This window comes from Rana temporaria, chromosome 5, assembly GCF_905171775.1.
Source record: "Rana temporaria chromosome 5, aRanTem1.1, whole genome shotgun sequence".
Classification (NCBI taxonomy): Eukaryota; Metazoa; Chordata; class Amphibia; order Anura; family Ranidae; genus Rana; species Rana temporaria.
The window spans coordinates 187,741,174-187,746,172 of NC_053493.1; the positions used below are offsets into that span (position 1 = coordinate 187,741,174).

The 4,999-nt window shown below is 49.6% G+C and overlaps 1 non-coding gene across 1 annotated transcript; it reads left to right on the top strand.

Moving 5' to 3' along the window:
* The first annotated feature begins 1,894 nt into the window (after positions 1-1,894).
* On the top strand, positions 1,895-1,997 carry LOC120942088. The gene has a single exon (XR_005749888.1). It is a non-coding gene; the product is annotated as a U6 spliceosomal RNA (small nuclear RNA).
* The last annotated feature ends 3,002 nt before the right edge of the window (positions 1,998-4,999 follow it).

The window sequence follows — 4,999 nt, forward strand, 5'->3', positions numbered from 1 at the left end:
GACGTCGAAGAAGAAGGCCCCCCTCGTAAAAGAGCTAAAGAAGAGAGGGGGCCCCCGGAGCTGACTAATAAATTACTTTAAAAACCCTGTGTCGTGTGTTTGTTTATTTTCTTTTACACTTTGCTTTCAGGTGAATAGGTAGGGGTAAGATGTACCCCCTATTCATTCACCTAGGGTGGGGGGGCCGGTATTTTGGGCCCCCTTAAAGGAGGCTCCCAGATTCTGATAAGCCCCTAGCCCGCAGACCCCGACAACCAACGGCCAGGGTTGTCGGGAAGAGGCCCTGTCCTTATCAACATGGGGGACAGGAGAGAGTGCGCCCCCCTGCCCCAGAGCACCCAACCCCCCCATGATGAGGGCATGCGGCCTGGTATGGCTCAAGAGGGGGGGGGCGCTCGCTCGTCCCCACTCCTTTCCTGACCGGCCGGGCAGCGTGCTTTGGATATGGGTCTGGTATGGATTGTGGGGGGACCCCCACGCCTAACACCCAACAGACTGGTATGCCCCTGGGGGGGGGGGAACCTATGCCGTTTTTTTATTTAAAATTTGGCGTGGAGTTCCGCCTCAGGATTCATACCAAACGCTGCGGCTAGAATTGGCGGGAATCCAAGTCGGATCCCCGTCACTTCTATGACGGCTTTGTCTCCGTCGCGGCAAGCCGGCTGGGCGCTGGCTCCCGCGATGGGGCTCGTAGGTGGTCAATCTCGCCGAGAAAGGGAGCGAGATTGACACAATATCGCAGTCACCCACTGTAGGTCCTTTCACTTCCGAAAAACGTATGGGAGTCCCTCAGGGGTCACCCTTGTCGCCCGTACTATTCAATATTTAACTCTACCATTCCTACGCGGATGACGCCCAACTCTATTTCCGTAACAGCAACAAAAAGGACCATTATTTAGGACAAAAGAAATGCCTTACTCTGACAGAGAATTGGATGACGGAGAGTTACCTTAAACTCAATGGCTCAAAAAACAGAACTCCTTCTGTTTCACGCCAACCGGAAAAGACTCGCTACAACAACATGGATGCCCCCGCCCATTTTGGGACAAAACATCACTCCTAGCACCAAAGTCAAAAGTCTTGGAGTCACTTTTGACTCCGACATGACAATGAATGCACAAATAAGTTCAGTAGTCAGCGGATCCCACCATCTGCTGTGCCTACTACGTAGACTTATTCCCTTTATCCCAAAAGAAGACATAGCAGTCGTGGTGGGTACCATAATCAACTCCAGACTCGACTATGCAGATGCCCTTTACCTCGGACTCCCAAAATACCAAATTGCGCGTCTACAAGTCGTCCAGAATACGGCGGCACGACTTATAACAGGAAAAAAACCATGGTAATCAATCTCTCCCTCCCTTAGGTCCCTTCACTGGCTGCCCGTTAAAAATTGAATCATGTTTAAGGCACTCTGCCTGACGCACAAATGTGTACAAAACCGTGCACCCCAATATCTATGCGAAAAATTTAAATGTCATAACCCAAACCGCGTCCTTCGATCTACCAACCAAAATCTACTCCAAATACCCAAGGCCTGATACAAGTCCAAAGGAGAACAAAGATTCGCAGTCCAAGGACCTCGACTATGGAACGCTTTACCAACCAGCATCCGAATGGAAGGGAATCATCAGGCCTTCAGAAAAAAAAACTCAAAACCCATCTATTCTGAAGGCAAAACATTTTAGAAAATGGATACCAAGCGCCTTGAGGCGATTCAGTTGGCATATGTAGAGCTATACAAGTTACTCACTCACTCTGAAGGATAAACAAGCGTGCTGTGCCATAGACCCGCGTCGGATCCACAGCGCCGCCCCGGATTTTCCACACCCCTTTAAATAGGGGCCTGAATAAAAGATGGTGCCGAATGCTTCCTAGCACAGGGAGATACAGGGTGCTTGCTTCGGCAGCACATATACTAAAATTGGAATAATACAGAGTTTGCATGACCCCTGCGCAAGGATGAGACGCAAATTCATGAAGTGTTCCATATTTTTTTTTTTCATGGAAGCAGGTCTGGAGACGCCATCGGTTGATGCAGGCCCTAAGGTAAGAAAATAGGTGGCAGACTGCTCCTTCCCTTTTCTTATCCCCCCGTGGTGGGGGCACAGGGGGCGTTATGTTTTTTTCCAGAGCTGGTTTATTGTGTATGCTTAGGGTGGACAGGTGTCACGCATACTAGCATAGACTCCGGTGGTGGGTACTTTTAAAAAATTCTTAGATTAGAATTTTGTTATCCACAGGATGTTTTTGTTAACGGCTATTTACTTCAGTGGAAGTAATGTGCTGGCACTTGGCATTTGACTCATTACAGGACAAAGCCTACGAGCTCAGAGATAACAAAACACAAAGAAAATGCCTTACGGGTGGAAGAAAAGTGCATGTCAGGACTGTATAGTTTGGTAGCAGACACTGACCAGGTGGTCAGGGCTACAAACTCCATGCACTGTTCCACACTGCTTGACCTTTCTGGCCCTAATGTAAGAAAGAAGCCATGGGGGTTTCCTCTTTTCTTGCTCCCTGGTGAAGGGGGCACTGAGGGTTTTGAGATTATTCTCTGTACTATCCACAGACTTATAGGGCTGGTCTGGGGAGTCTGGCTGTGTGTCTCCCCAATTTTTTCCCTACTAGTGTGGGGCTTCATTTGGTTCTCCCTATGTGGATGAGTGCTGGTCAGAGGGTGATCATCTGCACCTTGTCACTCTTGGTAAAAGGCTTATTCCGCCTTGTGCCCTCTCCCTCTAGGACAGAAGATGGGAGCAAAAGGGGAGTCACTTAAGGGACAGATGCACAGCCTGCAAATACAAGTTATCTACTACCTGGATACCAGCTCCGGTGCTGCAATGCTCTTTGGAGGGATTCCCAATGAGCATTGGGGGGGGGGAGGGAATAAATGACAAACCTTTTTTTCTTGATTTTTCACAAAGGCTTCTTTTCCGCCAGAGGAGAAGCAGCTATCCTTGTGAGTGCTGAGGCACGTTTGGTCAAACGCCATTTCCTCTGTTACTGGTTGAAATCCTGTACCTCCTATCCGGCCCATCGCTACAAGGCAGGCAAACCAAGCAATTTCTTGGGGCCCCGAGCTGGCCTGGGGCTCCAAACATTGCCCTTGCTTGCCGCCCTTCCTACAGTGATCGGACATCCCTGGATTATGGCTACGATCCTGGGCCCCGTTCGTCCCCGGTTTTCCGGTCGGTACTTGGGCAGCCAGGCTGTGGCAGTTTCCCGATGGATGGGGGCATTTCCCGGTGGACGGGGGCATTGTCCACGAGAGATAGCACATGCAGAGCTGTGTAGAGGAGGAGCTGGAGCGATTCCAGCCTGCCTATGCTGTGCTAGTTGTAGTAGCATAGCCGGCACTTCTCCTCAGCTGAAGATTCCATCACATGACCGCTCGCTCTTCCAGCATCCCGCCCCTCTCCTCATACCTCTGCTCCCTCCTCCAATTACGCTCCTGGCAGCATAGGGGAGGACAGAGTACAGAGTTCCTCCCCTTTCCTCTGGTCCTGAAAGGCACAATGGGAATTGTAGTGAAGAAGTAGTACAGAGTGAATGGCCACAAGCAGGTGAGTTTTATGCCAGCAGCTAACATAAGTATTTTTTTTCCTTCACCGGTGGGCACTGACAGGTGGCACTGACAGGTGGCACTGATGGGCACTGACAGGCAGTGGCACTGAGAGGCACTCAAATGGTGGCACTGACATGCGGCACTGAGAGGCACTCATGCGGTGGCACTGACAGGCAGCACTGATGGGCACGCATGTGGCACTGACAGGCAGCACTGATGGGCACTCATGTGGCACTGACAGGCAACACTGATGGGCACTCTTGTGGCAATGACAGGCGACACTGATGGGCACTCATGTGGCACTGACAGGTGACACTGACGGGCACTCATGTGGCACTGACAGGTGACACTGACTGGCAGTGGCAATGATAGGTGGCACTCATGTGGTGGCACTGACATGCAGCACTGAGAGGCACTCATGCGGTGGCACTGACATGCAGCACTGAGAGGCACTCATGTGAAGGCACTGACAGGTGGCACTGATGGGCATTCATGTGGCACTGACAGGCGACACTGATTAGCACTTATGTGGCACTGACATGCAGTGGCACTAATAGGTGGCACTGAGAGGCACTCATGCGGTGGCACTGATAGGCAGAATTGATGGGCATTAACAGGCGGCAATGATGGGCACTGAACAGACTGAGCTGATGGACACTGGTGAGGCTGCATTGACGGGCACTGACGAGGCTGCATTGACGGGCACTGACGAGGCTGCATTGACGGGCACTGACGAGGCTGCATTGACGGGCACTGATGAGGCTGCATTGACGGCACTGACGAGGCTGCATTGACGGGCACTGATGAGTATAATACACTCCTCAAATTTGCTTTTAAATGCATGGTTTTCCCTTTTATGAACAAGAAAATAATGATGTTATGCTGTTGGGCTGGTATAATAATGCTATGGGGCTGATATCAAATAATTTCAAGAAATAAAGTGTGTGTGTGTGTGTGTGTATGTGTATATATATATATATATATATATATATATATATATATATATATATATATATATATATATAAAAAAAATCTCATACAATCATTACATAAACACATACCACATACACTGCATATAACATTTGAGGAAAATATGCTTATAAAATAGTTTACTATTTGCCAATAATAACAAATAAATATGTTCCCGGAGTTTTTATTTTAGAAATCTTGTCTCCTTATCCTACAGCCGCCTGAGCGCTATATAGAATGCCTTCAGCACTGCTGCCTCGAGTTGTCACTCCCCCTTCCCCTTCTCTGTAGCGTGGCCGAGCTCCTTTCTATCCTCCTGTCAGTCCGGACTCTGGCCGGGTACCGAGCGGTACAGGAGATTCAGTTTCTGTTCCCGGCCGGACTGACAGGAAGTGCACATTGAGTGCTCACTTTGTTTCAGTCCGGCTGGGAACTGAAAACTGAATGTCTTGCAGCACGGTA